Source organism: Falco punctatus (genome assembly GCF_963210335.1).
Source record: "Falco punctatus genome assembly, chromosome: 2".
Lineage (NCBI taxonomy): Eukaryota > Metazoa > Chordata > Aves > Falconiformes > Falconidae > Falco > Falco punctatus.
Window position 1 is genome coordinate 31,817,179 of NC_137581.1, and position 19,842 is coordinate 31,837,020.

Sequence of the window (19,842 nt, forward strand, 5' to 3'; positions counted from 1 at the left end):
GACTTCAAGACAAACATATATTTAAAGGATGATTACCAGGTCCGCTTCACATTTGCAACATAGTTGCAATAAAACCTCTGAAAATTGGATAGTGATCATGTTTTTAACATCCAGTCTGAAGTCAAAATGCTTAATAATCCTACATATATTACAGTCCTTTTATCAGCCAACTACATAAATGAGTCAAGCATGGAATCAGGCTGTCTTTACAGTAACCCATTTTTGTTAATCTGTATTGATGGGTAATAATTATATTTGTAGATGTCAGTTCCTTTGAAGCCCCATGTCATTTTTGTGTTGTTTTGCCCACAACTGATGTCAGGCTAACAAGCCTATAATTAGTGGCTCATCACACCCTCTGAATTCTGGCACGGACTCTGTATTTTCCAAGTCTTCAGGAATTTATTTCTGATTCCAAGGTGTTTTCTGAACATCTTTAATTGCTGATGCATTGAAAATTGTGTATGACTCTGCTAGGATGCAAGCACAAACCCTGTTCTATTATGAATAAGAAAATATTTTTTTAAGCATTTCTGCCTGTTCTGCATCACTGATAGCAGTTTTGCCTGCTCTTTCTAGTGATGGGCCTAAAGTGTCATCATTGTTCCTAGTAACTGAGTGCTTTCATATTATCCTTGACTGTCATTCACAGATTTTTTCCTGAAATATTTACATACCTATTTTCAGCATGTAATATTCCTTACTTATATGCATTGTTCTCATTGTTCTTTTTTGTTCACTATAGCAATCATGTCTTTTCAAGAGCTGATTTCCTTCTGCCACTGAATCATGACTGATGTTTAGTCCCTCCTTGACAAAGAGGGAAATTTTACATTATTCCATCTAAGTAAACTTCGGTGAAATAAATTCCCATATTTATTTTCAGTTTTCTATCTCACATACACTTCTCTCACAATTTACCCCTCCTTCAGGAATTTAATCTTTAGGATAACCAATACATACTCACTATTGGTGGCTCATATTGAATGTAATCAGATCACAATCATTGGCCCTGAGGCAACCAAAGGCTTCCAGTGTAGCCATTAATTCCTTTTTATGAACAAAGGCTGTAACATAAAGCCTGAGCCAACAGCTCAGAGATTATAATAACTCCAGAAGTTCCTGCCTTTTGAATATGTGATTCTGCAATCAAAAAAAAGTTCTTCTAAAATAATGCTTAGGGGAGGAGGTGTCTCTATTTCTCCTTTTCCAAAAACCTTGAAAATACTGATTCCCTGTCCCCTGATTTTGCCTTCGCTAGGAAGAATCACACCAGGGCTGGAGCCGACTGGCTCACCAGTAGGAGTAGGACACTGCAGATGGTTTGGCAGGTGGTTGTCTTTTTAGTGGCCCTGTCCTAGAGAGGACAGGTGAGAGTCAAAACTATCTGAGAACTATATGAAGTCTGTGGCCTCTCTCATGGACCTCCCCTGGACTTTGCAGGAGATTGTGTGTGAGTGGCCACATGTTTTCCTCCCTAGCCCTTCTCAAATTCAATTTCCTCTTCTCCCAGTCCTCCCAGCCTCATATCTTCCCATTCTCGGCTTCTTGCCTAGTCCCAACCTCCTACATTCTCTCACCCTCATTTCCCCATTCTCCCCTTCCTCCATTGTTGTCCAAAATTGCTCACACATCTCCAAGCTCCAGCTCAGATCTTTCCCATATTTAAACCAAACAGCTTTTCTCTCCTCGCTACCACCAGCCAGAAAAAGCAGGACATTGAGAGGCTGGGAAAAACAGGACCCAAGGCCATGGCAGCCTCGAGCTGCAATTGCACAGTGCAGAAGTAATGGTGTCCAGCTCAGACAGACTCTCCAAGGTATTTAGCTCACAGCTGTGGCAGAGATCTACAAAGTATGTGCTAATTGCGTTTTTGCTCCTCCTAAAAGGTCTACAGCTTGGCCATATTCGGGTTAATTTTTCTGGAGATACAAAATATACAAGTCATCTATGCTTAGCTTCATGTTCCTCCTATACAGCATGGAGGCCAACTAGACTTCCCAAATGAAAGACAGACATTAACATCATCAAAACAATACATATTTTCTAGCCACATTCTTGGAAGAGACTGAACTGTCGTTTTATTTATGCACTTAAATTTCAGCTAAATGAGCAGATGCCCAGCAGGGCAATTTTTATTCCCAATTGTTACCATTTGGCAAAGTTATATGCAATAGAGAACAGGAGCTCATCATGGAAAGCATTGGACAAACAACAATAGACAGTGCCACTACTACTACAAATCTTTTTATTTTTAGATTTCCTATAAAATCTTTATTAAGTATACAAAGGATTTGTTTTACTTCTGTTTTCCACTGCATTTACATGGACATTTGACTGAAAGTTCTGGGGAATCGATGAGAGCTAACAGCACCCGTATAGTGCAAAACAACTGCTGAGATTAATACAAGCTAAGGAGCTTTTGGAGGCAGATTTATAATAACAGAGAGGACATTATGAAATGAGACTTACTGCTTGAAAAATACTTAAAGGAATGATAAAATACACCAGAAAGCTAAGGGAAAACTCAATACCTTTCAGCTGAGTTTATATATCGCTCCCCACTATGGTAACTGAGAATCTATTTTTAATGCATATAAGAAAACGAATAACAATGAGAATACTATAAGGTTATGAACAAAAGGAGTAAACAGGGAACAGGAAATAAGAGAAACCTGTAGTATCAACTTGGGACAAAGCATTGTACCCTAAGATTTTTATTAAAGTAATTACACAGATGGACAGAAATTCAGCAGTCAGAAGAAAAGAAGGGACGGGAAGTTCACTTTCTATGTTCCAGTAATCACTAAATAACAAGAGCATTGGGTCGCAGCAGATGTGCACCAATACAGTTCTCTTACATGCTCAAGTGCATCCGAGCCAGGGTCCTTCAGCCAACTGAGAATTGCACCAGCCATGGCCAAGTGCAGCCCTGGCCCCATTTTGTGCAAGCTGAGCACAAGTGGCTTTGTCTTTTTTCAGTTGCATATTCCCTCTTTCCCAAATCCTAAACAACAGCAGTAACAAAAAAACTCACACAATGTCACTAAGTCTTCTGTCTGTCTCTTTGGAAACTTTTTACTTCTTTTAAACCTTTTCTCCTCTTAGAAGCTCAGTTACTCTTCCAGAAGAACAAAGGTACTTTTAGCAGATTCTTTCAGTATGAAAATCTGAAAGTGAGCTATTGATCAAGCTCTCTGTTGTATTTTTGTCTGAAAATGGTTGGATAAACTCACGGAAGAGAAATCTACCAACAGTTAGGAAATACCATTTTATTTTTAAAAGTTTATTATGCATATAATATATCAAACCTTCCCTTTCAGGAGGTCTCTGAGTTAGAAATAGCCAGAAGATTAGTAACAAGAAATATCATTTATGTTTGCCCTGTTCTTATGTTCTTTCCCAAACACCTACTGACAGACATTGGTGGACATGGGACAGTGACATAGATGGACCTGAGGTCTAGACTAGTAAAGCCCGTCTTATATTCTGGTAAGAGCTGGAAATTAGGAATCTATTGCTAAACAGCAACCTTGCGGCAACAGTCTCTTTGCTCATCAGATATCAGCAGTGAGCCTCCTGATTCAGCCTTGTAATTGCATGTCCAAAGCATCTTGGTCTCCTAAGCAAGGAATCGTGAAGTTTATGGGAATATTTGCCAGCATGCACAGTAGTATTTCTGCTATGTTTTACTGGGGATTGGAGTAAAGGTTGCTTCTGCTGTTTGGGTTTGTTGTTGTTTTCTAACACCACATCCAACAGGGCTCTCTGTTTCCTCCCTCTGAACCACACATTAATATAGATCTAGACTGGCTATTCAAAAAGTAGTAGATTCTTTGCATGTTATTGTGCCTCCTTTGTAAAATTACTTCCTAAATGAAATACAAATTCGGGGCTAGAGCTGAACCATCTTCTCAGGCAGCCACAATCTCAAGAAAACTTACCAGGTTACTCTTGTCCTGATTTTACTTACTGTATCTATCTACCTTAGGAGTTTAGCTACCTTTTTCCCATTACCCCATACTACAGTATTTGAGCTCTGGATTGCAACCCAGTGAGGATGGGAAGTCTCATTTTACAGGAATCTGAAAGAGCAGGACCAAGATACTGTAGTAGGAGGCCTTAAGCAGGAATTAGGCAATCATTTATGTATTTTGTTCCATCTGTCCTGAAATGACAGATGTGGCAGAACCCAGCTCTGAGATATCCCACCCTAATGTTGTGATGCAGCTGGTAGCATCCTGACACTGCATTTCCATGTAGACTGACAGTGTTTGAGTGCCCAGCTTCAGGAATGTTTGGGAAGAAACCTCTCGTGAAAGAGTATTGATTTGTCAAAACCAAAATCTTTTCCTTGGGGAAGGAAAAAGGGAGTGTAGCAAGAAGAAAAATTGCAATTTGACTGCTTCAGAATAGCTGGACACAAGTGGCTGAATAACTCAGCTCGGAACAACAGCTAGGACTCTTGCTGTGCTTGAGTCAGAAGCAAGAGATTGACCCCTATCTCACACAGCACTGGTGAGAAGACGCCCTGTGTTGATGAGCATCTCGTATTGATGTAGATATGTTAGAAAGTAAACTCTCTCCTTTATGGAAGGAGAAAGCTCTTCCCTGCCCAACTCTACTGCAGCTACTCAGCAGGATCTACAAATCCTACTCAAGGTTCAAACTCATTTGGCTTGGGCTGGCTGCTGCAGTAGCCAGGCGATTGCAGGCACCTAAGCTATTCTTAGCACTTGAGCATTTCTGTTCGAGGTCAGTTCGGTGCATCTGCATTGCACTTACAGCTCTGAATGCAGTGTAGGCATACACTCCAAAAGTGGGTCATAGCAAGATGATGAAAGCTAAATCATACAGCAATTATGCTTAGGATCTAATCTGTTGCACTAAGACTCTCAGTGCACTTTGACACTTTAAATGAAAATCTTCTCAGCATAAATAGGAGGTATTCAAGTATAATAGCAAAGACTGTGCAGTACTAGTTCAATACAGAGATTTGTGCTTTATATAGTACCAGAACAATTATTTTTAGGTAAAACTTTAGGAAACCATTCAATCTGCAGCTATTAGCAAAGGACAATAGTTGGAAAGAAACAAAAAAACCCCCAAAAACGAAACAAAAAACAAACAAACCAAACCAGCCAACCACCCAAACAAACAAAAAAAAAACAACTGAGGACAAGCCTGTAGCAACACTCTATTTTGCCAAATGTGTCTTTACAGATCAGCCCCCTTGCAGAGCCACTGCTTACCAAGATGACAAGACAACCACCTTGTACCACAAGTGGTGCTCTTCCACTACTTGGCTACCCCAGCAACACAAAGACATGAAAGTCCACAGTATCACTCCCTGCAAGAAAACTCCTTTCTCATTGCATTTACACCTTTGCAGCTCCCATGGTAGGTGCCACCAGTCCCAGCAGCGTGGACATCCATCAACTGAACACTTTCTGCAGAAGAGAGAGGTTGGAGAGCAGGACTTCTAACACAGCAGAACTGTGGGGCACAGTTTATAGCATACAAGCAGGGAGACATCTAGAGATAGCAGTTTAGCTCTGAGTCATTACTGCCAAAACACTTGGAAACAATGTTTAACATTTGTATTTCCATAATATTTAATTCCACTGTCTGGACCTTTTATCAGTAATGTAGGTTATGAATACAGATAGATTCAGAACAATAGAAATGTGAGCCTGGGTACTGATAATCTCTTGTTAATTTTTAACAAAGACAGCACCATAGCATTTAATTCTGCAATGAAAATTATTCAGAACCCATTTGTTTCCAGTGTGGCAGTTTAAAAGATGTAATAGAAATAGATGCTCCGACATTCAGCATCTTGCAAAAGCTGGATTATGCACATGCTTTGTTATAGCTGAATGCATTAGAATTTGAAAATGATGGCAGAAATCTGGCAATTTAAAAGCTGTCATCTTCTAGCAACCTTTGGATGCTTGGATATATGTTTTTTTAATCAGTGCTGTTATTGCAAAGTTATGAGGTGTGACTGATTAGGCTCTTATTTACACGTTATTACTGATAAAAATTTCCTTAAAGTACTACCTGTCAGACGCTTAGGGAAAAATACCCAATTTTTGTTTGCCTCCTGTGGAAATGTGGGGTAGACACAAGCAAGAAATAGAGAAAATAATGTTGATGCTGTTGTGGGCCAGAATCAACAATATTGCTTCCAGCTCTGAGACCTAGAACATAATTTCCATATTCCTGTCTATACAAAAGATAACAGTGGTTCAACAACCATCACTAATAGATAATGTAATTCCTTTATTTTTTGTACAGCTCCCTGTAGGATGGGGAAAGGTCATAAAAGGGTTATTCTTATTATTGCTTAGCACATTTTTCAAGGTCCAAGACAGCCATAAATTTGCTTTTTGTGATGATCTCCATATTGCACAAAAAGATTTTCTTGAAACCAAAGCTAAAGGCATTCTGGAATAAATAGTTTTAGTAGTTCACAGATCTTCGAAATCTTCAGTGTAGCAAACATGCAAGGCTCATAAAATACCTCCCCACTAGGATCAGATGCAAGCAGTAAAGAGCTTTAAAGAAGGAAATTATAAATTTAAAGAGAACTAAAGGGCTTAGTCATGAAGTAGAAATTTTGGTGAGATTCCACTACAATACAATGCATCTGTGGAAAATTTGCCACACACCACATGAATCAAGTGCTGCTAGAAAGGAGCAAAGCAGCTTCAAGTCCTTCTGCTTCCCTACATCTTGCAGTTGCATGCAGCTCTCTCTTATCTTTCTTATGCCACTACCATATGCCAGCCTTGTATGTCTCCAATGTGTGACAACAGACTGGTGTTCTATTGCCTTTTGAGTGTCATAATGCAAGTCAGCTATAAGGAAAGCAGGATGCTTTGCCCTCTGCGGAGCTGAGCCTGAGCCATGATGCACCTCCTACGGTCTGGGGATTAGGTAGGGTGCTCAGGGCAGCTCTCAGGGCAGGAGCTGAAGGAGTGAGAAGCAAATAGGATGTTCTTTTGAGGAAGGGTCCTGTCCACCTTCAGCTTTACAGCAACTGTTTTAGGACTCTACCAATACTAGGGGCAGCTGAAGTTTAAATGACCTTTTCCCAAATCATTCCCCCAGGTATTCCACATCTAAAGCCTCTCAAAGATCATTTGATAGCTCATGAGGAGGAACAGCAGTGAAGTTCAACCCTCAGTAAACATACTGCAAGGCTGCAGCCATGTGATGTGATCTCCTCCTGTATTTAATGCCAGGCACAGCAAGCGTCATCAAAGGACAGGGGAATTTCAGTTACTTTCCATCCTTAAATGTCTGTAATGGTTGCTTTTAGCTGCAGAGCTGGAAAAAGCCATTAGAGTGACAGCGACTTGAAAAGCAGCTCCTTCCAGTGTCAGTGACAGCTTACTCGGTCCTATTTATCCTGCCTTCCCCCCAAGAGTTATCTGTGCAGCCATGCAGTGAGCCACACAAGGAAATGGATTGAAGTTTATAGTAATCTTTCTTTTTTTTTCCCCCTTTCGTTTTTGAGGTGAGGAAGTCAGACTGAGTGTTTGGACTGGAGGAGAAGGTAGAAAAAATATTTGAGGGAAGAATAAAGAGCTAGCAGGCTGGGTGAGAAAGCTGCTGCCAGTTTTGCACCTCCACACGTGCTGATACCATGTGAGAGGCCAACATTGCTGGATACCTTGTAGCCCCTCTAACAGATTCATTTTATCAGCAGCATTTGTGATTTTATTTAATGTGGATTTTTATAACACATTAAACTCTCCAAATGAGTATTTAAAACTGCCTTAGCTTAGCATTATATATACAGGACACAAAGAAAGAAAGGAACAGTCTGTTTTGAGTAACAGTTTAATGTTTCTTGGACCAAAGGCATTAATCTGTAGTAAACATTGCTGCATTTATAATTCATAAGCACAGGGAGTGCCAAGTCCCACAATGAGGACAGAGGTAAGATTAATTAGGTGCTTTAGTTGTAAGTTTCCATACGGTACCATATTTTGCTTAGGTGTTTTCTGGTAAGTTGACTCTTTAGCTTGAATTTTCTTGGTTTGCTGTGTACACTTTTGCCATAAGGAAATGATTTCTGTATTTCATTTTAACCCTTGGTAACCTATTTGTATTCCCGACCATCACCTCAAAAGTAATCTAACCTTAGTTTTCTGTTTGGCTTTAGTTTTCCAAGCAATTTTCAGCTTTCACATTCAAATAAAAATGCCCCTTCTTAGAATAGTCTCAGCTGGCTGAATTTTGGCTAAGGACTACCTCTGGCTGAATGCTACCCTGAAAACATCTGCTAGCCCACAGGAGGAAGCATCATTACCCCTGCAGTAAGGATGCCCAGACAAGCTGTGAAAGGCTTTCTGAGCCTTGCTCACTCTTCAGTTTTTTTTTAATAAACATGCAGAAAGTAACAAAAGAGAACCAGTTGCTTTATTTTATTGAAATAACTCTGAACTCTAGGAGGTTTACAATTACACATGGGAGCTACTGCCAGCCAGCAGATCTAGCTTTTCCTCAGGGCCTCGTGCTGGTGGCAGAAGTGATGCTGTGAGAGCTCCCACAGTGCTCAGCAGGGCTGGAGGGGGTGAGCAGTGATGCATAGAGGCAGGGCTACACCTCAGCCTCAGGGATCTCCCACCAGAAGATTTCTCGCCACGTTCCAGGATGTTTCCAGCTTCAAGCGCTGAGACCACTTCCAGCAGCAAGCTGTCCCTCACAGGCAATGCATTGGCTAGAAAATTGAATATGGTTCCTTGTAATGTGTTGGCACTGCCAAAAAAAGGATACTTCTTGCACTGTGTGTTTGGCATACATAAATAGTATTTCTATATTACAATATTTTATATATATATATATAATTTATATATTGCATAGCAATAAAATCTCAGAACTGAGAAACTTGAGCTGTAGCTTGATGAAAAAAAAGAGCCTGAACTTTTCTCAAGCTGAATTTGAACCTGATTTATTCTTTTTTTGACTAAGTCTTTTCTGAACCAGGACTAAAACCTCCTATCTAGGTATTGGTTCAAAGCAGTGGTTCAGTGAAGAATGATGTGGTATGATACATAATTTTGCCTTTTCTTTGCCCTTTGCTCCACCTCTCTGAAGCCAACCACAAGTTAATTCAACAAGCTGAGATGCACTGATCTGCTTATTAAATCATTACATGCCCATGTCGAAACAACTTCATTTGCAGCTGAAGCTGAATCAGGAGTTCATACCTAAATTTTGCAGGCTGCTATGGGAACGTATTATCATCTGTTCAACAAATGCATAAAAAGTGAGAATGTGCCGTATTATTATGCCCCTGTTAGATAAAAGGACTATCTAGATGTAGAATGCTTGAAGGGATCAGTTCTTCCTTCACTTCCACTAACTGAACTCCACTGATCTCCATGAATTTATATTACTATAGTTGTAAACTAAACTGGATCTATAATCAGTGATTGCAACAGGTCATGCCCCAGTTCATCCACTGAAAGCCACCTTTCTGATAGCCTGCACTGCTCATCATTATTTCTTCACCCTCAAAAGCTCCACCATTGAAGCACGCAAGTTTAGAAACCACTGAAAACATACTCCAGTCACATGCACAGTGAAAAATGATATAAAGAAATACCAGATCATAAATGATAAAGCTAATTATTGTCCAACTCCTTTCTTTTAAAACCCAGTGCTTTTGGCTGTTTCACGTAGAGACTGAAATGTTCCTAAAGTTCACTCATCAGGAGTTGCGTTTGTTTTCCTACTGTTGGCTGCATACGGGCTAAGGGTCAAGAATTTGGGTCTTTTATTACATTTGTTAAGTGGAAAAATGGCACAGATCTAATCTTAGCTCAGACTTGCTTGTGAAAAACCCTTAAATTTTGCAAACTACCTCAGAAACATTCTCTCATCTGCTTGGCAAACACACAGAGAGTGAAAACTGGACCATTGCTGGAGAATAAGAGCAGAACACAAAGGTTGGGCTCCCTCGTATTGCATCATTATGTACCCACCAAGTGACAGATCCAGAAGAGACACAAATATCTAAAACTGACCATTGTCACCCAAACCCGGAGCAGTAATGCTGGAAACAACTGGTCAGTCCTCATGCATCCTGGAAGCATCCCAGACTACAGAGGCTGTCACAGTTTCAGAACTTCCTTGGCTGACTGAAGTATTGGATCTGCATGTGAGCAGCAGCAGTGCATTTTTGGCTGTGCTGAACATGTGCTGGAGAACACCCACCATCCTGGAGCAGGGACTTCCCCCAAGCCTCATGACCAGCTGGGGCTGGAAGTCCTTGCACTGCTGCTGGCATGAGCTTGTGGGGTGGCCTTCTACGCTAAACATTATGGAGATGCTGCTTTCTTTAAAACCTGGCCCAGTATTTCAGGTCCTTTATTGAACCGGACTCTCCTCATTGCACTTTCTCCCCATTTTCTCTGTCTAGTGAAGATGCCAGATGGATGAACTGCCCATGAGATTGTTCCTACGGGATTCATCAAAACTAGGTGCTTTAGCTTAAAAAATAGTATAAACAGGCCTTTCCTGTTAAAACCTGACAGACTTCACCAGAAAGGGGATTGGGAGTGAATGCACAAGCAACCAAACCATTTGTCCAGAGATGGCAGGGACACAGCAGCAGCCAGAAGTCTCTCATCTATGCCAAAGCAAGCCAGAGGCTTTTGAGTCTTTGTTGCAAGACCAGGGTCACACCTACCTCTGTATCTGGGAGTGTGCAAGAGACTGGGGTCACATCGATGTAATCAGATTTTACATCTTTATGGATAGATGTCTATAATCCGAAGTTGCATCTCTGTAAGCAAAGGAGAAAATAAGGCACTTCTAAGACACAAATGATCTCATTTTATATGTTGCTCTCTGCTTCATCCTGATTCTCTCTCTAGCTCTCTAGCTCTCACTATCCCTTTAGCTCTGCCTAGCAGCATAGCCAGAGCTTTAAGGTTTCCCTGCTTGTATATAGGGCTCAATATCGAGCATGGCAAGAACATGAAGCACATCCTAAAACAACGTTCTTATACCCGCTGCCTATTAGAAATGTCCAAGTATTTAGTGATAGCTTCCAGTGCCACCTACCCCACCACACCATTCTTGTCCCACCTCTGTTCACCCTTTACAGTGTTTTATCTTGCTGGATTTTGTCCCTTCTGCAGCTGCCAATATCTAGTGAAAGCCAGTTGTGTTTTCAGCAGTTGCTGACAGCCTGTTTTTAATCTTGTAAGAACCTCTTTTGTCACTCCCTTCCCAGATTACCCCTCCCTACCTTACATTTATATGTCCCATGTTGAGCAGTGTATTGGATGAAATTGCAAGAACAGATCTTGCCTTTGCCTGTTAAGACCACCACATCTATTGAGGGTCACTTATAACTGGGAAATGAGACATGAGAGGAGTTTGGTGCTCTCTGAAGACCAAGGTACTGCCAGGCTGTTTGTAAAGTGGCCTGGAAAAATACATGTGTGCACATGTACAAAGGGCTTGGCACATTGCTGTCCCTATATTGGCTCACTCTTCCATCTGGTAATTAATTTTAAGAGCCCTGTCAGGAGCCTGTTTTCCTCGTCACCTAATGCACCTGCCCCGATATCTGCTCTGCTCTCCAAACCTTCCCAAATCCACTGTCCCGCTACCCTGTGATGTGCGCCCACCTCCTTCACCCCAGCTCCGGCAGCGGTTCCCACACAGCCAGCAACTCCTTGCAATGTTTTTGCTCCAACATGAACTTTATGTCCTGTCAAGCCTGCAACACCCAGCTTATCCCCATGACTCCTGGGGCTCCGCACTCCCCACCCCATGGCTTGCAAAGAGGGAAGAGAGCAGAGAGTTTCACAGCCAGCTCCTCCCCCTTCCAAGCTGAAGAAAGCATCTAAGAGGAATTTGCAGCTCCTCTCCTTCCCAAACAAGGTGATGAAGAAGAAGGAGAGCAACAAGGACCACCTATGACAGGACAGGGAGGAAGATAACTTTGCGGTTCTGATGGGTCTCTGCTTTCCCTCCTCACAGCAGCACTTGAGGGGCAGCACTCACCCCCTACGACAGCCAGCCCAGAGGGAGAGCAGAGTGGTGGAAAGCCGTGAGAAGGGTCTTTCCTCCAACAGGGCCAAAAATGTATTTGACACTAAGTGATCCTCAGAGCTATTTAAACCTTTTATCTTCCCCTCCATTGAGCACTGGCACTGCATGGTCTTGGATCAGGTAGAAAAGGTGCCTGTTACAGAATTGACTGTGAATCGATGCAAAAAACTGTGGTCTTCACCGAGGCAATGGTGTGGGGCTTGTATGTACTCAAACACCACAGATGTCCCATGGCATGGAGTGAGGGATGCTGCTGTTCCCAGGGGCCTTTCTGAGCCAGCCCTTCCTGTACTGGCAGGGTACTGACTTCAGTGGGGTGATGACAGGGGCTAGAGCACCCCATCAGTCCTTCACCACAATGAACAACTCTGCGCAGTCATCCTGAGCTCATGCAGCTCAGAGCTGACACATCGAGCATCACAGAGGCCAGGTTTGCCCTCAGAGTATGCACTGAAATCAAGGCGCTTCCCCACTCCCCCTGCACTTATCTTCTATCAGCTGTACACTCCCAAGCTGCTTCTCCCTGTGCTGCACAATCCCAGAGGCTCAGGGCTCCCTGGTGCTGGCAGATTTTGATCTGGCTCTTCCAGTTTTGTTACATTCCCATCAGAAGCACAATAATCTCAGCAGGTGTTGTAGCATGACCTGTCACATACATCGGTGAACTGTGGGTCTTTGCATCCTGCTGGGCAGCTACCACGTCAGTTGCAGGGTAGAAGAAAGCCACTCTGGGTCTCACAGCTGCTATGAATTTTGTTTGCATACAGCTTTAATCTTCTTTGGACCACATCCTGGTGGCTACATTTAAGAAAACTCCGTCTGAAGCTGATGGGAGTTTTCCGTGTAGAAAGCGGGATTTTTCCACAGCTTTCCAACCCTTTTCAAAGCAAATCTTTAAGTAGCTCATGCTGAACCAGACTGGTCTTGTTAGGGAAATCCTGACTTTGTGTGTCCTGAAGAAGTTCTGCCTACCTTCTTATCCCAGAAAAAAAGGTGCTTCCTTCACCCCCTGGAGCATGGGAGGAATCTTACAAAACTAACAGGGGTGGGGGGGATGGGGGTGGGGGGTGTGTGTGTGTGTGCAAAGAAAGTTGGCCTTGTCTCTCTCTTTTTTCCCCCCAAATAAAGAAGGATGAACTCCTTTTCATCTTCATGATTACCAATCATGGGGGTTCCTGGACAAGAATGCAAGCACTCCAAGCAGGTCCTCGCTGCCTCATAGTTGCAGAACCTGCTTCCCTGATCAGATTAGGGCTGTGCTGGCTGCTGGGATGGAAGTCAGGATTAGGAGAAACTGGAAGGCTTCCAAACAATTTTCTCAGAGACAGGCTGCTGTGACTGCAGCACTGCCCATTTGTCAGAAAGGATCAGCTCTGCAGGTGTCATCCCACAGCAGTCACAGTGTACGTCCTCCACCAAAAGGGATGAAGTAAAATGCTCTGTTTAATCCATCAGAGTGAAACATGCACTGCAAATGGCTGTAGCTGCATTACCATGACTTCTCCATCTCAGGGAAGGACATGACATCTCAGAAATAGCTCCAGCATACCCAGGCAGCATCTAAACCACGGGGTGGTTCTCTACAGCGGCGTAGCCTTCAGACCTGCCATGATTCAGCCTGTTAGCCCAGCTTCAGCCTGCCTTGCCCTGCACATGTGTACCCCCCCTACATGGGAGAGCCCAGGTGACAGGGACAGCAGACACCCACCCTCACTGTGGTTCACCATGCCATTGGCAGGCAGGAGCCCACTGGGAAGGGCTGCTGGATTTCATGGGCGAAGTCTGAGAGTTGGTGATGCAGAGAGAGAAAACGACCCTGTGGCAACCTGTTACAAGGATAAACATAATTCCTCCTCCCCCTCCCTACCCAGCACACGTGCTGCCGAGGGCTCAGGAATAACAGCCTTGCTCCTTCCAGCTCAGGGCGAGAGAGGAGGCCAGGATTGCCATTTAAGGGAGGGTTTTTGGTGCTCCCCACTAATGCACCTACCAGAACACCTCTTATCATCTTTTGCTAAGACTGACGCAGAGCCTGTCTGCATTTCTTACAGAGGAGCTTACTTTGACATGTCAGAGATGTTCAACAGCCGACAATTGCAGAGCTGCCTCCAGGAACCTATTGGTGCCTCAAAGGCCCTCCTTCAGTGGAGCTCAGGGGTCCCCAAAGCAGTCTCTGCATGACACACCAGCTGCTTCCCCACCCCCATCACGCACAGCTCCTGATTCACTTGCTCACAATTGGATTCATGTCTTCCTGCTATTTTTACACACAACAGTCATCCTGGTCGTGTGCTGGGGTGCATGATGCACACTATCATGACCTGACATCTTTCCCCATATATGCGCATACTTGACTAGACCATGAGTCAACACAAGAAAAATCACATGGGATGCTCTTTTGAATGTCAGGCATGCATTCAAAACACACATCTATTGGGACCTTCTATTAGGATAAGCTTATGTGTATATTGACAAGCCAGTATATGATGCTTTTATTATATTTAGATGAACCAGGCATTCAAATTAATTTAAATTAATTTATCCATGTGGATATGCAAACCCTAGTCACAGGAAGAAAACAATGCAGAGAAAGTTCACATCTGAAGTTTTCAGTGGTGACCCCTGATCTTGGGTGCCTACCATGCAAGGTTTCCTCTTTGTTTCCCTCTTCTGCTTGCATTGAGGACTCTGCTACCTACTGTATTTTGCAAATAAAGACCCAGTTAATGCCAGTAGAAGTTCTGCTTGCAGATAAGGGAGGAATATTAAATAGATCTGCAGTGCAGAGAGAGATGATATTTTAGTTCCTTTCATGCATTTTAGTTAGAAAATAACACTGTAGTTGGTTGGTGCCTTTAAATTCTAGAGATTTCAAAGTGCTCTGCTCAATACTCAGGCAGAAAACTTCCCATTACTGAAGGGAGGCTCCTCCTGGTGTGGTGATCAGCAGCTAAACAACAACCTGCCTTTCAGGAAAAGACACTGGAAAGAACAATGAGCACAATATGGATGAACCAGAGTGTTACACAAACACACAAGGTCTTCCATGTTGGATGAAACAGGTTTGCTCAGAGCCAGCACGCCCAAGCAGAGCAAGAGTGGAAGGCTGAGCTGAGGACACAGGAGCAGAGTACAACAGTACATCTCAGGTAGAGGTTTGCAGAGATGATCAAACATTTTTTGCTATTATGGTTAATGAGCATGGAAGCATTTATCAACTGTCCTTTTTTAGATCTTCAGTGTCTTACACTGAATATACCAGGGAGTAATTCAGATGTTTTTCAAGCACAGAAACATAAATAGCAGCGGACTCCCATTCAAACAGAGGATGAACATGCACTTCCAACCTTGCTCCAGGTGTACTGGGATGTCCTTTTTTAACAGTATCACCATAAGACTACCTTCACCTTGGCCTTACAAAGTGCATTTTGTATGCTTTGTTGTGAAAACTTGTGCTAAGAAGCCAACTCCACTGTAATGAGTAGTCAGATCTGGTTTTGTCCTCAAACCTCATTTCAGGAAGTAATCTGGTGCTTTTTATGCCTGCTCCCACTCACAGCAGGACATTCTTGCCCTCCTTTGAAAAGCAAAAAATCAGAGGAAAGCAGCATTTTGGTGATAAGCATATGCTGGCAGGAACACTGCTGTAAAACTTGCAACAAAGGCTTTAAGAAGCCAATGCAGTGCCATAGCAATTAGATTCACAGCGTCTATCAAATTAAAATTCTGGCAGCACCGAGGGTGAGACAGCTTGTCATGCAGGGCCAGCACCTCTTCCTACCTCTCTGAACATTTTTTTGCTGGTGCAGTTCAACTGGTTACGAAAAGGGACCTTGATATGGCCAAAGCCACTCCCTTAGAAAGTCAAGACAAATATTTACAGGTGTGTTGCATTAGTTACCTACCCCTGTCCTCCTATCCATCTAAGCATTTGCTTTTAGTACTGTCATTGAGCAAGAATAGGACATGAAAGCTTGGGATGCAGGGAGAGGAGAGAGGGCACTACCTGATGGAAGGGCAAGAGGATGGGCAGTGGGAAGGCAACCATGGCTGTGCAGGAGGAGACATGATGTACACTATAACCCATGCAGATGCAGAAATAACACAAGAAAGACAGATGTCCCTGCACCATTTCCTGGGGGGTCTTCAATGCCCTGGCCCTTCTCCCCCACAAGCTGACCCTTCCAGCAGCCTGATGGGGCTGGGAGGGCACTGCTTACCTTGTTCCTGAGGCCCAGTGGGGCAGGTAATATTGCAAAAAGCTGAAGAAAAGGAGGTGGCAGCTGCTGTGGCAGGGAGGAAGCTGGTAACTGCACTGGGGACTGCCCGCAATGCCACAGCAGCTTCCCAGGACCTCTGGGCTGGTGGCATCCCTTCCCCTTTTGGGCTTTCTTAGCATAATTCTGCAGCTAGCTCTTTCTTTGCAGCTACAGCTTAGGGAGAAGTCCAAGAAAACATTAGAAACAAAAATGTAAGTGCAAAGCAAGTGGGAAGGAATTAGGAGCAGTGCAAGCACTCAGTATCCCACAACACTGGGAAAGAGAAGGGAGCAAAGAGGAACTGAGAAAAGCATGATGCTGTCACAAGGAGTTAGGACACTTCTGGAAACAATATGTTGCATGGAACAGGCAGGGGCTTGATGATGGAGTACGTCAGAAAGTTTCTACTTCTGAGGAGGTTTTGAGTTTAGCAACATGGTTAAACTCAGGATTTTAAACCATCTGATGATCCTGAGCAGTAGGAAACCGGCTTGAAAACCATGAAAGGTTTTTCTTTCTTTGGTTTTTGGTTTTGTGTTTCTTAAATAAATGGTAGGTTCTTTCAATTAGCCTTCTGGTTTCTGAGCCTTTAGGGCCTACTTAATGTGCATTTTCATGTCTTCTTGCATAACGGTTCAAGCCTTTTAAAATTACCTTTTTTAATAAAAGCTCTGATTTTCTCAGAATCAAATCACTCCCAGTAGTGGCGAAATGCCAAATATTGTGATGGTAGTGATAAATTAGCAAGTTAAATTTAATAAGAATTTTGTGATACAGAACAAGTAATTAACAGAGTGATTACATCAATGCTGTTGACTAGGATGCTATAGTATGTGCTGTATATGTACTCAAAGTGTAGTTTGGGAATTTTGAAGATCTAGCAGTATGCTACTGAGAAAACTGACTGTATTAGTGTATCCATAGATCCCTAGTATTCTGAAATTTGGGAATTAATCATATGCTGATGAACAGTTACACTGATCTGGTGAACTTCTCATATGGTCTTTTCTTTAAAACTCATTTGTTTGAACTGGAGACTTCCCATAAGAAGGTATCAGGAACTTTTATACAGAAAATGCTGTGTGAATTCAGCCTGCATGTCTTACAGATCTCTGGGGAATATCACCTAAGAAGCAAGTAACCATTCTTGAATGGTTTGGGTGTTTTTTTTAATTTTTCAGAAGAAACAGTTGTGGGTTTTTTTCTTTCAAAGCAAAGCAAATGCCTTTTTTCAACTACAGGACAAGTCTCTGCCCCAGTGCAGCTATCTGAGGATGCTGAAGAAGTCAATCAATTCCAGAATTGTGTGGTGTTTTACAGCTATATCATGGGCACAGCCCACTGATTTATGGGGAAATCAGAAAGCTAGAAAGGAGAAGCGGGGCAAATGCCATGTGATATGATATCCACTGACCCTAACTACCAGCTTTAAAGCAGCTCATTAATAGTGGAGTTATTGCCTCCCAGCAGATGGATGCTTCTGCCTTAATTCAGCTCTGGCCACAGCCTCAGATGATGTCGGTACCATTTTTACAGACCACAAGTGCATAAAAAAATAATACCAGGGAGCAGGGAAGGAAAGAGAGAGTAGGGGAAAAGCCAATGGAGCCAGCAGCATTAGTGGGAGGATGGCAGAGCAGGAGGTTAAACCAGGGTGTGCTGAAATCCTTTGGGTAAGGGAGGGCAAGCTCCCTCCTACACTGCCCTGGGGATGAGGGAGGGCTGGTAACACCCAAAAGAAAGGAAGCATCAGGAGATCGGGACTGTAACAAACATTTTTAGAGGGATGCCTGGGGGTTAGCAGTAAACAGGACCGAATGTCACACTGGGAAGTGTGACAGTCTGCCTGTCCTGCTTTAAAACTGGGCTGGCATTAAAAGAGGTGGCTCAGTTACATGGTCTGTTTGAGAAATCAGATGAACAAGCTTAGGGTGGAGTGGAAGAGGAGACTTAAATAATTTCTGGTAGGATGGAAGTTTTTCCTCCCAGAAGTTCATGACATAAAGGTAAAACGGGGCCTAGTGCTCAGAGGCACTAGGAAAGTGCCATCCATCTGAGCTGCAGCCCAACAGGGAGTCTTCAACATGAGTGGGAAGAACCTTTCTCTACTGGGTTTTGTTGTTGTTGTTTGTTTGCTTGTTTGTTTAAAAACAGGGAATTTTTTATGGACTTCATTCTTCACTGATGTCTTTCACTATCACACAGGAACACATGCAGAATCTAATCCAGGGATATTGTAGATGAAAGTGCTGCCCCAGCTGCTGCATTGTGTCGGATATGGCTTTTGTAGAGGTCTCTGCTTGTTTTTCGCTTTTTAGATAATTCCTCTTCAGTAAAAAACAGATCAAGAAAAAAACTGGAGAAAAGTGCTGCTGTTAAAATGAAAACTTCCTCTGTGAGCTCACATGCCAAGAGATACCCAGCGATCCACATGGAGAGTGGAGCATCTCTCTACCTTCAGAGAAACAGAAGCAGTGCTGTCTCTCCCTGTTAGCTACTCACATGCCCTCCCTCTGACTTTGACAGCTACTTGCGTAACCACATTACAGTGTCTTTACTGATTAGCATAACATCAAAGGGGATTTTAGGGATCTGAAAATGTGGCTGTAAGAAATGGTCTATAACTTGTTTGATCATACCGCTGTTATGATGCATCTTTGGGACACTGAGCTGTTTGAAACTTCACTGAGAGCAGCTGTATTAATCAGATAACGGCAAATGTCCAGTATCTCGGACATTCCGTCAGCTTCCCTGTTTCACTGCAGTTAGTTTAATTCTAGTGTTGCTAGGATATATCATCTTAGAGAACATAAACCCCACAAAGCCCTTGCTGACAAGAGGATTAGAAAAGCCTGTCTACCAGCAGATTATATACATGAATGATGAATAAAATTAAACATAAAATGCTTCATTTCTAGTTAAAATGATGTAATTCTGTGGGTGCAGAGGTGAAATGGTCAGGCTGGCTTTATCTGTTGTACAGCCTCAAATGATAATGCTCTGCTCCAGCTGTTTTCTCAAAACACATCTCTGCAGAAAGGCGCTGTTTTTTTAGAGAACACCACAGACTTCTCTATCATCTGATTAAACGTAGACAAATCCAGCGTAAATGTAAGTAGTCACCGCATGAGCTAGTCACCCTAACTTCTCATTTTTTCAGTGGTGAGAACCACACACTATTAGAAAGTGAGTCATCTCACCCTAAGATAGGTCAGAAATTGTGCTGTTGGAGTGCCCATTGCTCTCCACCTGCTGGAAAGGACACCTGGGGGTCCTAACTCCAATGGAGACAATCTGGGGTTTGCCCCACAAGCTTTTTGGAAGCAGAGATCACTAACCCTTCAGATGCTGCAGCTGGGGGTATGCCTCAGAGGCTGAATCAAACAGACGGGGTTTGACCTGCTTGCACTTGCAGCTGCCCAGCTGCAGGCTGGAGCCACGCCAGAGCGGTCCAGCCTCCTTAGCAGGACACTAGGCCAACCCCTCCCAATCCCACAGG